The 17992-nt window shown below is 40.1% G+C and overlaps 1 protein-coding gene across 4 annotated transcripts in view; it reads left to right on the top strand.

Annotated features, from left to right (window-relative positions):
* Nucleotides 1-17992, top strand: part of DISP1 (dispatched RND transporter family member 1) — a 227001-nt gene that overhangs the window by 159821 nt on the left and 49188 nt on the right. The gene's annotated exons all lie outside the window — the stretch shown is intronic.

The following is a 17992-nucleotide window of genomic DNA, read 5'->3' as shown; positions in this document are numbered from 1 at the left end:
CAAAGTTCAAAAGTCTGTTCTGTATTTCTGTGTCTCTTTTTCTGTTTTGCATATAGGGTTATCGTTACCATCTTTCTAAATTCCATATATATGTGTTAGTATGCTGTAATGTTCTTTATCTTTCTGGCTTACTTCACTCTGTATAAGGGGCTCCAGTTTCATCCATCTCATTAGGATTGGTTCAAATGAATTCTTTTTAATGGCTGAGTAATATTCCATGGTGTATATGTACCACAGCTTCCTTATCCATTCATCTGCTGATAGACATCTAGGTTGCTTCCATGTCCTGGCTATTATAAACAGTGCTGCGATGAACATTGGGGTGCACGTGTCTCTTTCAGATCTGGTTTCCTCAGTGTGTATGCCCAGAAGTGGGATTGCTGGGTCATATGGCAGTTCTATTTCCAGTTTTTTAAGAAATCTCCACACTGTTTTCCATAGCGGCTGTACTAGTTTGCATTCCCACCAACAGTGTAAGAGGGTTCCCTTTTCTCCACACCCTCTCCAGCATTTATTGCTTGTAGACTTTTGGATAGCAGCCATCCTGACTGGCGTGTAATGGTACCTCATTGTGGTTTTGATTTGCATTTCTCTAATAATGAGTGATGTTGAGCATCTTTTCATGTGTTTGTTAGCCATCTGTATGTCTTCTTTGGAGAAATGTCTGTTTAGTTCTTTGGCCCATTTTTTGATTGGGTCATTTATTTTTCTGGAATTGAGCTGCAGGAGTTGCTTGTATATTTTTGAGATTAATCCTTTGTCTGTTTCTTCATTTGCTATTATTTTCTCCCAATCTGAGGGCTGTCTTTTCACCTTACTTATAGTTTCCTTTGTAGTGCAAAAGCTTTTAAGTTTCATTAGGTCCCATTTGTTTAGTTTTGCTTTTATTTCCAATATTCTGGGAGGTGGGTCATAGAGGATCTTGCTGTGATTTATGTCGGAGAGTGTTTTGCCTATGTTCTCCTCTAGGAGTTTTATAGTTTCTGGTCTTACATTTAGATCTTTAATCCATTTTGAGTTTATTTTTGTATGGTGTTAGAAAGTGTTCTAGTTTCATTCTTTTACAAGTGGTTGACCAGTTTTCCCAGCACCACTTGTTAAAGAGGTTGTCTTTTTTCCATTGTATATCCTTGCCTCCTTTGTCAAAGATAAGGTGTCCATAGGTTCGTGGATTTATCTCTGGGCTTTCTATTCTGTTCCATTGATCTATATTTCTGTCTTTGTGCCAGTACCATACTGTCTTGATGACTGTGGCTTTGTAGTAGAGTCTGAAGTCAGGCAGGTTGATTCCTCCAGTTCCATTCTTCTTTCTCAAGATTACTTTGGCTATTCGAGGTTTTTTGTATTTCCATACAAATTGTGAAATTCTTTGGTCTAGTTCTGTGAAAAATACCGTTGGTAGCTTGATAGGGATTGCATTGAATCTATAGATTGCTTTGGGTAGAATAGCCATTTTGACAATATTGATTTCTTCCAATCCATGAACACGGTATGTTTCTCCATCTGTTTGTGTCCTCTTTGATTTCTTTCATCAGTGTTTTATAGTTTTCTATGTATAGGTCTTTTGTTTCTTTAGGTAGATATACTCCTAAGTATTTTATTCTTTTTGTTGCAATGGTGAATGGTATTGTTTCCTTAATTTCTCTTTCTGTTTTTTCATTGTTAGTATATAGGAATGCAAGGGATTTCTGTGTGTTAATTTTATATCCTGCAACTTTACTATATTCATTGATTAGCTCTAGTAATTTTCTGGTAGAGTCTTTAGGGTTTTCTATGTAGAGGATCATGTCATCTGCAAACAGCGAGAGTTTCACTTCTTCTTTTCCTATCTGGATTCCTTTTACTTCTTTTTCTGCTCTGATTGCTGTGGCCATAACTTCCAACACTATGTTGAATAGTAGTGGTGAGAGTGGGCACCCTTGTCTTGTTCCTGATTTCAGGGGAAATGCTTTCAATTTTTCACCATTGAGGGTGATGCTTGCTGTGGGTTTGTCATATATAGCTTTTATTATGTTGAGGTATGTTCCTTCTATTCCTGCTTTTTGGAGAGTTTTAATCATAAATGAGTGTTGAATTTTGTCAAAGGCTTTCTCTGCATCTATTGAGATAATCATATGGTTTTTATCTTTCAATTTGTTAATGTGGTGTATTACATTGATTGATTTGCAGATATTAAAGAATCCTTGCATTCCTGGGATAAAGCCCACTTGGTCATGGTGTATGATTTTTTTAATATGTTGTTGGATTCTGTTTGCTAGAATTTTGTTAAGGATTTTTGCATCTATGTTCATCAGTGATATTGGCCTGTAGTTTTCTTTTTTTTGTGGCATCTTTGTCTGGTTTTGGAATTAGGGTGATGGTGGCCTCATAGAATGAGTTTGGAAGCTTACCTTCATCTGCAATTTTTCTGGAAGAGTTTGAGTAAGATAGGTGTTAGCTCCTCTCTAAATTTTTGGTAGAATTCAGCTGTGAAGCCATCTGGTCCTGGGCTTTTGTTTGCTGGAAGATTTTTGATTGCAGTTTCGATTTCCTTGCTTGTGATGGGTCTGTTAAGATCTTCTATTTCTTCCTGGTTCAGTTTTGGAAAGTTATACTTTCCTAATAATTTGTCCATTTCATCCAAGTTGTCCATTTTATTGGCATAGAGCTGCTGTAGTAGTCTCTTATGATCCTTTGTATTTCAGTGTTGTCTGTTGTGATCTCTCCATTTTCATTTCTAATTTTGTTAATTTGGTTCTTCTCTGTTTCTTAATGAGTCTTGCTAATGGCTTGTCAATTTTGTTTATTTTTTTCAAAAAACCAGCTTTTAGCTTTGTTGATTTTTGCTATGGTCTCTTTAGTTTCTTTTGCATTTATTTCTGCCTGATTTTTAAGATTTCTTTCCTTCTGCTAACTCTGGGTTCTTCATTTCTTCCTTCTCTAATTGCTTTAGGTGTAGAGTTAGGTTATTTATTTGGTTTTTTTCTTGTTTTTGATGTAAGCCTGTGCTATGAACCTTCCCCTTAGCACTGCTTTTACAGTGTCCATAGGTTTTGGGTTGTTGTGTTTTTTCATTTTCATTCATTTCTATACATTTTGATTTCTTTTTTGATTTCTTTCTATGATTTGTTGGTTATTCAGAAGCGTGTTATTTAGCCTCCATATGTTTGAAGTTTTAACAATTTTTTTCCTGTAATTGAGATCTAATCTTACTGCACTGTGGTCAGAAAAGATGACTGGAATGATTTCAATTTTTTTTGAATTTTCCAAGACCAGATTTATGGCCCAGGATGTGATCTAATTCTGGAGAAGGTTCCGTGTGCACTTGAGAAAAAGGTGAAGTTGATTGTTTTGGGTGAAAGGTCCTATAGATATCAATTAGGTCTAGCTTGTCCATTGTGTCATTTAAAGTTTGTGTTTCCTTGTTAATTTTCTGTTTAGGTGATCTATCCATAGGTGTGAGTGGGGTATTAAAGTCTCCCACTATTATTGTGTTATTGTTAATTTCCCCTTTCATACTCATTAGCATTTGCCTTACATATTGTGGTGCTCCTATGTTGGGTGCACATATATTTATAATTGTTATATCTTCTTCTTGGATTGATCCTTTGATCATTATGTAGTGTCCTTCTTTGTCTCTTTTCACATCCTTTATTTGAAAGTCTATTTTATCTGATATGAGTATTGCGACTCCTGCTTTCTTTTGTTCTCCGTTGCGTGAAATATTTTTTTCCAGCCCTTCACTTTTAGTCTGTATGTGTCTCTTGTTTTGAGGTGGGTCTCTTGTAGACAGCATATATAGGGGTCTTGTTTTTGTATCCATTCAGCCAATCTTTGTCTTTTGGTTGGGGCATTCAACCCATTTACATTTAAGGTAATTATTGATAGGTGTGGTCCCGTTGCCATTTACTTTGTTGTTTTGGGTTCACGTTTATACAACCTTTCTGCATTTCCTGTCTCAAGAAGATCCTTTAGCATTTGTTGAAGAGCTGGTTTGGTGGTGCTGAATTCTCTCAGCTTTTGCTTATCTGTAAAGCTTTTGAATTCTCCTTCATATCTGAATGAAATCCTTGCTGGATACAGTAATCTAGGTTGTAGGTTATTCTCTTTCATTACTTTCAGTACGTCCTGCCATTCCCTTCTGGCCTGGAGGGTTTCTATTGATAGATCAGCTGTTATCCTTATGGGAAACCCTTTGTGTGTTATTTTTTTTTCCCTTGCTGCTTTTAATATTTGTTCTTTGTGTTTGATCTTTGTTAATTTGATTAATATGTGTCTTGGGGTGTTTCGCCTTGGGTTTATCCTGTTTGGGACTCTCTGGGTTTCTTGGATTTGGGTGGCTATTTCCTTCCCCATTTTAGGGAAGTTTTCAGCTATTATCTCCTCGAGTATTTTCTCATGGTCTTTCTTTTTGTCTTCTTCTTCTGGAACTCCTATGATTCAAATGTTGGGGCGTTTCACAGTGTCCCAGAGGTCCCTGAGGTTGTCCTCATTTCTTTTGATCCTTTTTTCTTTTTTCCTCTCTGCTTCATTTATTTCCACCATTTTATCTTCTACCTCACTTATCCTATCTTCTGCTTCCGTTATTCTACTCTTGGTTCCCTCCAAAGTGTTTTTGATCTCATTCATTGCATTATTCATTTTTAATTGACTCTTTATTTCTTCTAGGTCTTTATTAAACAGTTCTTGCATCTTTTCAATCTTTGTTTCCAGGCTATTTATCTGTAACTCCATTTTGTTTTCAAGATTTTGGATCATTTTTATTATCATTATTCTAAATTCTTTTTCAGGTAGATTCCCTATGTCCTCCTCTTTTGTTTGACTTGGTGGGCATTTTTCATGTTCCTTTACCTGTTGGGTATTTCTTTGCCTTTTCATCTTGTTTAGATTGCTGTATCTGGAGTGGGTTTTCTGTATTTTGGAGGTCTGTGGTTCCTTTTTATTGTGGAGGATTAACCCAGTGGGTGGGGTTAGACGATTGGCTTGTCAAGGTTTCCCGGTTAGGGAAGCTTGCGTCAGTGTACTGGTGCGTGGAACTTGATTTCTTCTTTTTGGAGAGCAATGGAGTGCCCAGTAATGAGTTTTGAGATGGGTCTATGTGTTAGGTGTGTCCTTGGGCAGCCTGTATGTTGACGTTCAGGGCTATGTTCCTGCGTTGCTGGAGAATTTGCGTGGTATGTCTTGCTCTAAAACTTATTGGCTCTTGGGTGGTGGTTGGTTTCAGTGTAGGTATGAAGGCTTTTGGACAGTCACTTATTACTTAAAGTTCCATGTAGTCAGGGTTTTCTGGTGTTCTCAGGTTTTGGGCTTAAGTCTCCTGCCTCTGGGTTTCAGTTTTATTCTTCCTGTAGTCTCAGGACTTCTCCAACTATACAGCCCTGATAAGAAAACTTCTAGGTTAATGGCTAAAAGATTCTCCCCCGTTAGGGACACCCAGAGAGGTTCACAGAGTTACATGAAGAAGAGGAGAGGGAGGAGGGAGATAGAGATGAACAGGAGGAGAAAAAGGGGGACTCAAGAGGAGAGAGACAGATCTACCCAGCTGTCTGTTCCCAGAGTGTTCTCCGTAGCCCAGTCACCTACAAGGATTCACAGAATTGGATTGGGAAGAGAAGGGGAAAGGAGGAAATAGAGGTGTTCTGAGGTAGAAAACAGAGAGTCAAGATTGGGAGAGAATAATCTTCGTTTTAAAAATAGGGCTTCTCTTCTTTTTTTTCTTTTTTTTTGTAAGGTTATAGTGTATTGAAAATGAAAATTAAGGAGTAGTAGAGGAGTACTAGAGGACTTTAAAAGAAATAAGAGAAAAAGAAAAATAGAAAATAGAAGAGAAAAAGGAAAGAAAAAAAAGAAAGAAAAAGAAAAAAAAAATATTTTTTTTTCCCCCTAATTAAAAAATCGTAAAAGTCTGTGGAAATGAAAGTTAAGAAGTAATGGGGGAGTAATAGGGGATTTTAAAGGAAAATAAAAGAGAAGAAAGAAAAAAGAAAAAAAAGAAAAAAAAGAAAAAAAGAAAAAAAATTAAAAAAATTAAAAAAAAAAAAAAAGAGAAAAAAGTAAAATTATATCTAGGAGTTTCTCTGGAGCTGTTGCGGTCAGTGTGGGTTCGGCTCAGTTTCAGATAGCTCCTCGTTTCAGCTTACGCTTCTCGATATCTACAGGCCCCTCCGGTGTAGTCAGCGTTTCCTAGAGGGATTTTAATCTGTTGCACCAGTCCCTTCTGAAGCGGTTCCCTTTGTTTATTTGGCTTCTGTTTGCCGGTCTCTTCAGAGCCTCATTTCCGCCCTGACACAGGCGGGCGGAGGTGGACTCTTACTCAGGTAGCTAGTTCCGTCGCTCTGCGGGGCAGGGAGGGGCTTGCGCTGTGGGGACGGGCTTGCGCCGCGGGGATGGGCTGGGGCTGCCGGGAGGGGCTGACGCTGCTTTCTCCGTCTGTGCTGCTCAGGCTCCCGGCTGTTCTATATGGAGCGCGCCCCGCGCTGCGCGAGGTTCCAGCTCTCGGGTGTTCCACAAAAGCGCGGAAGGAAAAGCTGCGCCTGCTCTCTGTGCCTTCCCCGTCAGAGCGGTCCAGGCAGCCAGGGGCTTGGTGGGCGCACTCTACCCAGGTGTGGCACGCCCCCTCCCTTCCGCGGACCCAGACTCAGTTTCCGCTGGCGCCAGTCGGGTGCGCGCGCCTTCCGCCCTCCGCGTCCCCAGCCCCAGTCCCCGCCCGCGCCGGTCGGGTGCTGCGCCCTGTGTCTCGCCGCGACCTTCCCCTCCCCCCTGCCTCCGGCGGGGCTGGGCCGGTCCGCAGCCTGCGAGCTCCTCTCTGGACCCTCTCGGTCTCTTTGTTCTGCGAACGGCTGGCAGTGTGTTCGGGCCGGTTAATTTACTCTCTCTCTTTTGGTCTCCCACAGTTCAAGTTGGAAACTCACAGAAGTTCCCTCCGATTGTCCTCAGGGCACTCCGGCCGGACCCTACCCCAAGCAATGCCGCCTAAGAGCTCCCGGGACGGATCTCCGTCCTTAGCTCTTTTGTCTCACTTTTTATCTTTTATATTTTGTCCTACCTCCTTTCGAAGACAATGGGCTGCTTTTCTGGGCGCCTGATGACCTCAGCTAGCGATCCGAAGTTGTTTTGCGAAGTTTGCTCTGCGTTCAGTTATTCTTTTGATGAATTTGTAGGAGAGAAAGTGGTCTCCCCATCCTACTCCTCCGCCATCTTGGCTCCTCCCCCCCAAAGCCATTTCTTATAAGATTGGTGCTGACAGCATTATGCTGCATGGCTAATTTCAGACTCTTTCCACTTTGAATGAAACAGTATAAGTGATTAATTTTAAAATTATATGGTCGTAAATATTGATATTTTAGAATCATAAATTATATGGTTTCAGGATGTGAGATGATATTTTGAAGGTGATCCCTCCTTTAAAAACTGTCACGAAATAGTAGAACAATGGGCAAGAGACCAATTGTTTCAACATGACAGACATATCAGTACTTTCAGGATTCTGACTTAACATTTCTCAATGATCTAATTTTAAAGGAATGAGAGTCCTAAATGCATATGACTTTAAATAGAATGGTATTAAAAAGACAAACTGATTTTTTAAAAGTACCATATTTGCCCACCAGGAAAAACTGTAGAAGAAAGTGGAATATTATGTGAGAAATCTTTCATATTAGAATTTTATCTCAAGAATTTGAACCTTTTGATGAACCATTTGTAACAGACAGAATTTTTTAAAGATGCCTGTGAAGGAATGGTATGTGTCCAGTTGTGTATATTACATACTTTATTGTAAAATATGTGCTTCCAGAAATTCTTCCCTATCTGCTACAATTATGTATTTAACATTTATATAATCAGTAGTATTTACTGAATATTTATGTGTGCCAGGCACCAAAGATATAATTCCAAGTGAGATGAGACTTTTTTTTTTCCTTCATAAAACTGTAAGCTAGTAGGGAGGGAGACAGAAAAGCAAACAGACGGCTACAGGCAGCTCTTAATCTCTTTTTGTGATAAGAGATACCAAGAAGGGGTGAAAATGAAAAATGTTACAAATGGAGAAGAGGTGGCCTGGTTGACAGTGGGAATGGTCTGTGTAAAGACTTAACAAAGTGGTGTGAACCCAACTCCAGCATGGTTGAGTACGACTAGGCGCTGGAGAAGAAGGTGTACTAGCAAGGGGAGAGGTACTGGGACCAAATCCTGAGAGGCATGTGAATCACCTGAGGTTTCTGGACGGTATCCTGAGCCAGTGAGAGGCAGTGTGGATGTTTGTGTGTGCATGGCTTTTTTATTGTGAAAAAAATATGCAGAACATAAAATGTATCATTTGAATCATTCCTGTGAGTACAGTTCAGTAGCATTAAGTACATTCGCATTGTTGTGCAACCATCACCACCATCCCTTCTCCAGTACATCCATCATCTTCCCAAACTGAAACTCCATACCCATTAAACAATAATTTCCCATTCTTCCCTCCCCAGCCCTTGGCAACCACCATTCAACTTTCTATCTCCATGAATTTGGCCACTCTAGGTACCTCATATGAATGGAATCATACAGTATTTGTTCCTTTGTGACTGATTTCACTTAGCATAATGTCTTCAAGGTTCATCCTAGTCATAGCATGTATCAAAATTTTCTCCCTTAGAAAGGCTGATTAATACCCCATTATATGTATATACCACATTATTTTCATCCACTTATCTGTCAGTGGACACTTGGATATTGTGAACAGTGCTGCTCTGACCATGGGTGTTAGAGATACCTGTTTGAGTTCCTGCTTTCACTTCTTTTGGTTACATACCCAGAAGTTAATTACTGGATCATGTGGTAATTCTATGTTTAACTTCTTGAGAATCCACCACACTGTTTCCACAGCTGCTGTGCACATCCTTGCCAACACTTGTTCTTTTCTGTTTGTTTTTTTAAATTGTTTTATAATAGCCATCCTAACGGTGTGACATTATAGATTTTTAAGCAGAAAATAATTCAGATTCATATTTTAGAGAGGTCTGTAACCTGCATTGTGGAGAGTAGATTGAACTGGGTCAGGACTGTCATAGAGAGAAAGACCTTTAGAAGCCTTGATGCAGGTGAGAGAAGGTGATGACTTGATCGAGGATTTAGAAATAATTTCACATGAGAAAGATTTATGAGGTAGAATCTAGTAGGTTTGGTGAACTACTGGTTATGGGGGAGGAAGAGAAGGAGAATCACAGCTGACTTGCAGTTTTCTGGTTTGAGCAACTAAGCAGGTAGATGGGGATGCCAGTCACTAAAATGGGGAGGATAGAAGAAGGCTTAGCAAGCAGAGCTTCTGGGGCTGGGGGTTGGTAGTAACAATGGAAGAGTGCTGTCCTTTGAGCTTTCTTGAACAAATGATGATGCTGAGTTATACATGACAGTTAACACTGAGGGTAACGATACTGTTGGAGGTGATCGTAGGATGAGAACTGGAGCATTTAGACTCAGCCCAGCGCGCATGTATTTGCAGCATTGTACTATGGACAAGGCACTAAGCCAGGTGCTGTGTCTGTCTTTCCCAAGTCAGGAAGACATCCACTGAAACAAATGTGGATGTGGATATAGCTACCGTGTGAGAGCAGGACAGTTTGGGATAGAATACACAGGATGGTCTCACTAGGAAATGCGGAATGTGAGGATGTTGTGTGATGCTTTGCTGCCTTTTATTAGTTACTCTTCCCAACACCTGTAGGACAGTTATTAGAAGAAAGATTGTAGAGGCTGTTCCTTTACCAGGAACGCTGATTCTCTAAGTCTTTTTATTTTCTTTTTGTGATTTCTTGCATGTTGCTTTTTTAAAAATTGATACTCTCAACTGATACTTAATGAAATATTCAATTAATGTTTAAGATGTACTTCTGACTTGATAATAGTATAGAATGTTCACATCACTGTAAGATTATCTTAAAGGTTAACAGCCTTGTAGTAAAATTATGTATAGATGGAAGATCCCAGACACTTTAAATTGCTGTTCCTTTTTACACCGACAAATGCACCCACCTGGTTGGTATTTTAAAGTTGTTGTTTGTTTATAAAGTACTTAAGCCACATAGAATGTCTTAAAAAGCCAATCAAATAGAAAACATAATTTTATCCCAGCTCATTTGCCACCTCCTTTCAGTTGTTCATATTCTCATTTCTCTTTCCCCCACCGTCTGTACTACAGTAGGTTATCTTTCATTGTTTCTTGACTCTTTAAGCTGTAATAAATCTTTCTAAAAGATTCATTATAGTCAATCACTCATGTGTGTTTTTTTGCTGTTTTTAAAATTATCTGTTAATCATCTGACTGATTAAGATCATTGCAAGGGTCACATTTAGTATATTCTCTTTTGATTCTATTTATTACCACATATCAAGTAATTCAACTTGATCTCATTTTAAAGCTTCTGGCTTTTTCACTTATAGATTCCTGTCCTCATGCCCATCAATCAGCTGGTAATGTGACTAATTGAGAACACTAAGGATTATTTTTTTTTAACTTTTTATTTTGTATTGGAGTATAGCTGATTAACAGTGCTGTGATAGTTTCAGGTGGACAGCGAAGGGACTCAGCCATACATATACATGTATCCACTCTCCCCCAAACTCCCCTCCCATACATAATATTGAGCAGAGTTCCATGTGCTATACAGTAGGTCCTTATTGATTATCTCTTTTAAATACAGCAGTGTGTACATGTTTATACCAGTTTCCCTAACTATGTCCCCATCCTTGCCTCCTGGCAACCATAATTTCATTCTCAAAGTCTGTGAATCTGTTTCTGTTTTGTAAAGAAGTTCATTTGTATGATTTCTTTTTAGAGTCTACATATAAGGGATGTCATTGATATTTCTCCTTCTCTGACTTACTTCACTCAGTATGATTATCTCTAGGTCCATCCATGTTGCTGCACATGGTATTATTTCATTTTTAATGGCTGAGTAATATTCCATTGTATGTATGTACCACATCTTCTTCATCCATTCCTCTATCAGAGAACACTAAGAATTTTTAAAAGGCAGATAGTAGTGTCTTCCTACCATGAGACGGAGCCTGTATCCACAAGTCCTAAACCTAGTTGATTATCAGTATCCACCAGGGGAATTAAAGAATAAGATAAGTTTGATAATAATGAGAAGTTTAGCTTGCAATAGAAACGATAAAGCACTTAGGAGTTCAGAAGTGGGAAGGATCCCTGTCGGTTGATAAAGTTAGGGACAGTCTGATAAGAGAGAACTTGAGTGACCCTTGAAGGGTGACCGGGAATGATAAAGGGACGGCCTGCACAGCACAGAACGCAGAAGGTGGTGGGGAAGACTGGAAGGGGAAAGCGCACAAAAATAAAAGCCTACTTAAGGAAGAGTAAGGAGAACAGGATGGCCAGGGTGAAGGGATCATTTGTACAGTCAGGAGAGACAGCTTTTCCTAATTTTACATCCTGAGTACAGTCAAGTCCTCTAAAAGGCTGCATGGTAATGATCTGCTCTTTATCCTCAGAGCTCTGGAAAAACCTCTCAGGAGCCAGTCACATTCCATGTGTGCTCATTGAAGCAAAGTTTTGAATGATTCATTTGGGAATCTTCTTATTGCCCGTATTAAAGTGAAAGGGTAATGGTATTATGACAATTAATAAGGAGTTCTGCATCCAAAAATAGCATACAAGATTTCTAATTTAAACTATACTTACCTTTTAATTTGGTGTTGCAAAAAATGTTCCTGATGTTCGCAGAGGGCTGCATAAAGGATACTTGGCAATGACTAATAAACTCGTTATCATGGTAGGGAACCTGTGATAGTTTTGGGTGCCTGCCAAATGCATTTTTATTTCTCTGAGGGTGATTTCATAGACAGATGGTCACTTTGAATGTTCCCCATGGCACTCTGGAGGAATTAGGGCTATACCGAGTTAAGAAGACTCGGCACAGAAGGGGACCGTGGAACCCTACCATTAATTCAGCCCCTGAAAGGTTAAACAAACATTGTCCCTACCTCCGCATGCATTGTGACTATATAATTTTTGTAACCTATATTTCCTTTCTCCTTGAGTTCTTTATTAGTTTTCCAATTTCAGACTCGCTTTTCTCAGAGGTTTTCTTTTTGTTTCCCCTTAGGATACTAGTTACTTTCTCTGAAGGGAACAGTTTTTCCTAAAAAGTAAGACCTGAGAATTCTTGCATTTGGTTAAAAGAGATAGAATCTACCACTTGGAATCTGGTTCCTTTGTGTATGTTGTATCATAACGTCCAGGGGTTAAATTATAGACCTGAGCACCATTTTCCGAAGGGTCTTACTTTGCTGCACCTGGCCTGCAACACTCCACCCTCCCCCTTCCCTAAGCCTGCCAATGATGTTATTTTAGTTAGTTAGGAAATTTGAACCGAAAGTCCCTCTGAACACTTCATCAGCAGTGTAGCATGAACTTGGCATTGACACAGATCCTGGAGTCTCTGATTTGCCCAGATCACCAGACTCAACTCAAATGGCTTTTCTGAGATGTTGGAGCAATGAGTGGAGAAATTTCAAGGTTAGTTACTCACTTATTTACTAAGTATTTAATAAATACTTAGTGTTAATTGCTGGAGACAGAGGTAAAAACTGCAAGCATGGGTCCCAATTTCCAAGATGTAGAGATAATGTGGACAGGGTAAGATGCTCAGAATTGAGCATGAGTTGACCTCAGATAGACAGCCCTCTTTGATCAACAAATATTGACTGCAGAGCTGCTCTGTTCTCTGGAGCACAGAAGTTAAGTATCAGTGCTTTTACAGAGATACAAGCAGGGCTTATATATTAACAAAAAAGGAGAACCAGACTGGCTGCTGTTTTATAAATTCATTTTCCCCTCTTTTCCTTTCTTACCATTGGAAGGTTGTACGCATGTGTGCTCAGTTGCTTCAGTGGTGTCTGAGTCTTTGTGACCCTATGGACTGTAGTCCACCAGGTTCCTCTGTCCATGGGAGTCTCCAGGCAAGAATACTGGAGTGGATTGCCATGCCCTTCTCCAGGGGATCTTCCCAATCCAGGGATCAAATCCTCATCTCTTATGGCTCTTGCATTGGCAGGTGGGTTCTTTACCACTAGCACCACTAATAGCTGAAAAATCATTTGTCTTTATATACAATTGCTATAAATTATAACCTGGCCAGGACTGCAAGGCAGGTGTCTTTGTTCAGGATCATCCAATAAAATTAAAAATTCAGCTGTTCAATCACACTGGGCACCTTGCAAGTGCTCAGCAGCCACATGTGACTAGTGGCTACCATATCAGACAGCACAGATATAGAACACATCCATCATTGCAGAGAACTTTTATTGGAAAACTATCTTTCTTGACTCTGTTAAAGCAACTGGAATCCCTTTTTAATCTCTGTGGCAGCACGTGGAGTATGTATGATGTAGAGTAACAGCAGTATTTGACAGTGAATACCCTTTTTGGTCAACATAACTCTAATTCATTGGAGTATGGTTGCTTGTATTTTGTTTATAACAAGGAAATGACGAAAGATAAAATTCCCCTTCTCCAAAAATCTGAAAGTCTAAAGCGCCATATTATTATTATTTTTTTAAATGTAGCAGGTCAGCAATATCCTTCAACATCTTCTAGAGGCCACGCTGCTGCTGCTAAGTCACTTCAGTCGTATCCGAATCTGTGCGACCCCATAGACGGCAGCCCACCAGGCTACCCTGTTCCTGGGATTCTCCAGGCAAGAACACTGGAGTGGGTTGCCATTTCCTTCTCCACCACATGAAAGTGAAAAGTGAAAGTGAAGTCGCTCAATCGTGTCCGACTCTTAACGACCCCATGGACTGCAGCCTACCAGGCTCCTTTGTCCATGGGATTTTCCAGGCAAGAGTCCTGGAGTGGGGTGCCATTGCCTTCTCCAACTAGAGGCCACAGTTAATGTCTAAACTACTGCAGATCAATCTGGAGGCAAAAGTGCCAATGTATTGAATTTATAGTTGCCTGCACTTTCTTTTCATGGATCTAAAATACAAATGTTAAAACAAAGTTTTCCTGAAAGGTAGATAAGTAAGTACAGCTAGCTTCTAGGAGTAATCACTGGTACTGCTTACAGCTCTCATTTTTTTTTTGTTCAATCCTTCTTCCTTTCCTTCCTGTACAACGTGAGGTGGGAAGAGCATGGACTTTAGAAGAGATGCCCTGTGTTTGAATCCTGGCTCTACCACTGAATAGCTTTGTGCTCTTGGGTAAATACTGCATCTCTCTCAGCCTTTGTTTCTGTCTCTATAAAAATGGGAGTAACAGTGCCCGTGTGCTTAATCACTCAGACGTGTCTGATTCGTTGTGACCCCATGGCCTGTAGCCCACCAGGCTCCTCTGTCCATGGAATGCTCCAGGCAAGAATATTGGGGTGGGTTACCATTTCCTCAAGGGGTCTTCCCAACCCAGGGATGGAACCTGCGTCTCCTGTGTGTCCTGCATTGCAGGTAGATTCTTTAAAGTTGAGCCATCAGGGAAGCCCTAGAACCAAGCATAGTGCTTAGAACCAGATTATTAATCTCCTTTCTCTTCTCTTTCTGCTTTTGTTCCTTTCATTTTCTTCCCTTAAGTTTTTGTCGTCATTGTTCTTTGCTTTGTGCACTTATTTTTGTTAATATTGTTTCAGAAATCAGGTTAGTATTGAATCTCAATTTAAATAAATACCTGATGTGTTGCTTTTCACTCTCATTTATAAATTGTGTATTTTTTTACCCCATCAACCTACAGGAAAGAGTAAATGGGAAAGATGGTCACTAAGTTGCCATTTGGAAGAGGAAAAGGGAGTTGTTGAGAATAAATGGGCCTCTCCAACCCCAAGACTCAGAGCCTTTATAGTTTATACTAATTGTATAATCTGATTATGACAGTTAATTTTAGAAGTCTGGTAGGATTTAATCTTGATTTCACTGAAACCAAGGTTTATTTTTACATTCCTTAAAGTAGTCAAAATTAACTTTTTAAAACAGGATAATGTTTGTAAAATTTAAAATGTTCCAAGCTTGCTTGCCAAAGTAAGTCAGTTTGGCAGTCAAATTGAGTAAAGGCCTATTTTATTAGTAGGACGTCTTTTAGAGACGTCTATATACTATAAATGAACCGATTTTAGAGTGTGCTATGTCTCACGGAATGAATTGCACAGTCTGTAATACATTTCAAAATATGAGCCTTGGTCATCTTTTACTTTAATAATAAATGTCAGGAAACAATACCCTCTTTATTTCTTAAAATTAATTAATATAACATTTTGGAATGAAGCAAATGTATTCTTCAATTGTCCCCTTTCTATAGTATGCCTACTTGTTTAGCAGATTCTAGAGTGAAGAAGAAGAGGAATGGTTCAATTTTTTCTTTTTCGGTAAAAAGGTAAAATACTTAGCAAACAGCAAAACCTAAAAGAGAATGCACTGGTCATAGCAAACACCCTCTTGCAACAACACAAGAGAAGACTCTACACATGGACATCATCGGATGGCTGATGCCAAAATCAGATTGATTATATTCTTTGCAGCCAAAGATGGAGAAGCTCTATAACAGTCAGCAAAAACAAGACTGGGAGCTGACTGTGGCTCAGATCATGAACTCCTTATTGCCAAATTCAGACTGAAATTGAAGAAAGTAGGGAAAACCACCAGACCATTCAGGTATGACCTAAATCAAATCCCTTTGACTATACAGTGGAAGTGAGAAATAGATTTAAGGGACTAGATCTGATAGACAGAGAGCCTGATGAACTATGGACGGAGGTTCGTGACATTGTACAGAAGACAGAAATCAAAACCATCCCCAAGAAAAAGAAATGCAAAAAAGCAAAATGGCTGTCTGAGGAGGCCTTACAAATAGCTGTGAAAAGAAGGGAAGCAAAAAGCAAAGGAGAAAAGGAAAGATACCCATTTGAATGCAGAGTTCCAAAGAATAGCAAGGAGAGATAAGAAAGCCTTCCTCAGCAATCAATGCAAAGAAATAAAGGGAAACAATAGAATGGGAAGACTAGAGATCTCTTCAAGAAAATTAGAGACACCAAGGGAATATTTCATCCAAAGATGGGCACAATAAAGGACAGAAATGGTAGGGACCTAACAGAAGCAGAAGATATTAAGAAGAGGTGGCAAGAATACACAGAAGAACTGTACAAAAAAGATCTTCATGACCCAGATAATCATGATGCTGTGACCACTCACCTACAGCCAGATATCCTGGAATGTGAAGTCAAATGGGCCTTAGAAAACATCACTACAAACAAAGCTAGTGGAGGTGAAGGATTCCAATTGAGCTATTTGAAATCCTGAAAGATGATGCTGTGAAAGTGTTGCACTCAATATGCAAGCAAATTTGGAAAACTCAGCAGTGGCCACGGGACTGGAAAAAGTCAGTTTTCATTCCAATCCCAAAGAATGCTCAAACTACCGCACAATTGCACTCATCTCACACGCTAGTAAGGTAATGCTTAAAATTCTCCAGGCTAGGGTTCAGCAATATGTGAACTGTGAACTTCCAGATGTTCAAGCTGGTTTTAGAAAAGGCAGAGGAACCAGAGATCAAATTGCCAACATCTGCTGGATCATCAGGAAAGCAAGAGAGTTCCAGAAAAACATCTATTTCTGCTTTATTGACTATGCCAAAGCCCTCGACTGTGTGGATCAGAATAAACTGTGGAAAATTCTGAAAGAGATGGGAATACCAGACCACCTGACCTGCCTCTTGAGAAACCTGTATGCAGGTCAGGAAGCAACAGTTAGAACTGGACATGGAACAACAGACTGGTTCCAAATAGGAAAAGGAGTATGTCAAGGCGGTATATTGTCACCCTGCTTGTTTAACTTATATGCAGAGTACATCATGAGAAATGCTGGGCTGGAGGAAGCACAAGCTAGAATCAAGATTGCCAGGAGAAGTATCAATAACCTCAGATATGCAGACGATACCAGCCTTATGGCAGAAAGTGAAGAAGCACTAAAGAGCCTCTTGATGAAAGTGAAAGAGGAGAGTGAAAAAGTTGGCTTAAAGCTCAACATTGAGAAAACAAAGATCATGGCATCCAGACCCATCACTTCATGGCAAATAGATGGGGAAACAGTGGCTGACTTTATTTTTGGGGGCTCCAAAATCACTGCAGATGGTGATTGCAGCCATGAAATTAAAAGACACTTACTCTTTGAAAGAAAAGTTATGACCAACCTAGAGAGCATATTAAAAAGCAGAGACATTACTTTGCCAAAAAAGGTCCATCTAGTCAAGGCTATGGTTTTTCCAGTGGTCATTTTATGGACGTGAGTGTTGTACTGTAAAGAAAGCTGTGCGCCGAAAAATTGATGCTTTTGAACATGGTGTTGGAGAAGACTCTTGAGAGTCCCTTGGACTGCAAGGAGATCCAACCAGTCCATCCTAAAGGAGATCAGTCTTGGGTTCATTGGAAGGACTGATGTTGTAGGTGAAACTCCAAAGCTTTGGCCACCTGATGCCAAGAGCTGACTCATTTGAAAAGACCCTGATGCTGGGAAAGATTGGGGGCAGGAGGAGAAGGGGACGACAGAGGATGAGATGGTTGGATGGCGTCACCGACTCGATGGACATGGGTTTGGGCAGACTCCGGGAGTTGGTGATGGACAGGGAGGCCTGACGTGCTGCGGTTCATGGGGTCGCAAAGAGTCAGACACATCTGAGCGACTGAAATGAACTGAACTGAACTGAAAACATAAAAGATATTGTTATGAATCAGTTATATCTCTTAATTGCAGGAAAGAACCAACTGTACTACTGAATCTTCTTTCCAAACTTAAGTGGATTGTTAGGTGTAATTTAAGAGACTTTCTAGGGCTCCCCTGGTGGTCCAGTGGGTGGGAGTCCATCCTGCAATGCAGGGCACCCTGGTTTGATCCCTGGCCTGGGAAGACACTGCTGCCACAGAGCAATTAAATCCATGTGTCACAGCTCTGAGCCAGTGCTGTAGAACCCACGATCCTCCACTGCTGAGCCCATGCACTGCAGCTGCTGAAGCTCTCATGCCTAGGGCCCAAG

Source organism: Cervus canadensis, chromosome 13 (genome assembly GCF_019320065.1).
Source record: "Cervus canadensis isolate Bull #8, Minnesota chromosome 13, ASM1932006v1, whole genome shotgun sequence".
In the NCBI taxonomy this organism is placed as follows: domain Eukaryota; kingdom Metazoa; phylum Chordata; class Mammalia; order Artiodactyla; family Cervidae; genus Cervus; species Cervus canadensis.
Note: the sequence above shows the minus strand (reverse complement) of the source record. Positions and strands in the feature narration are given on the sequence as shown.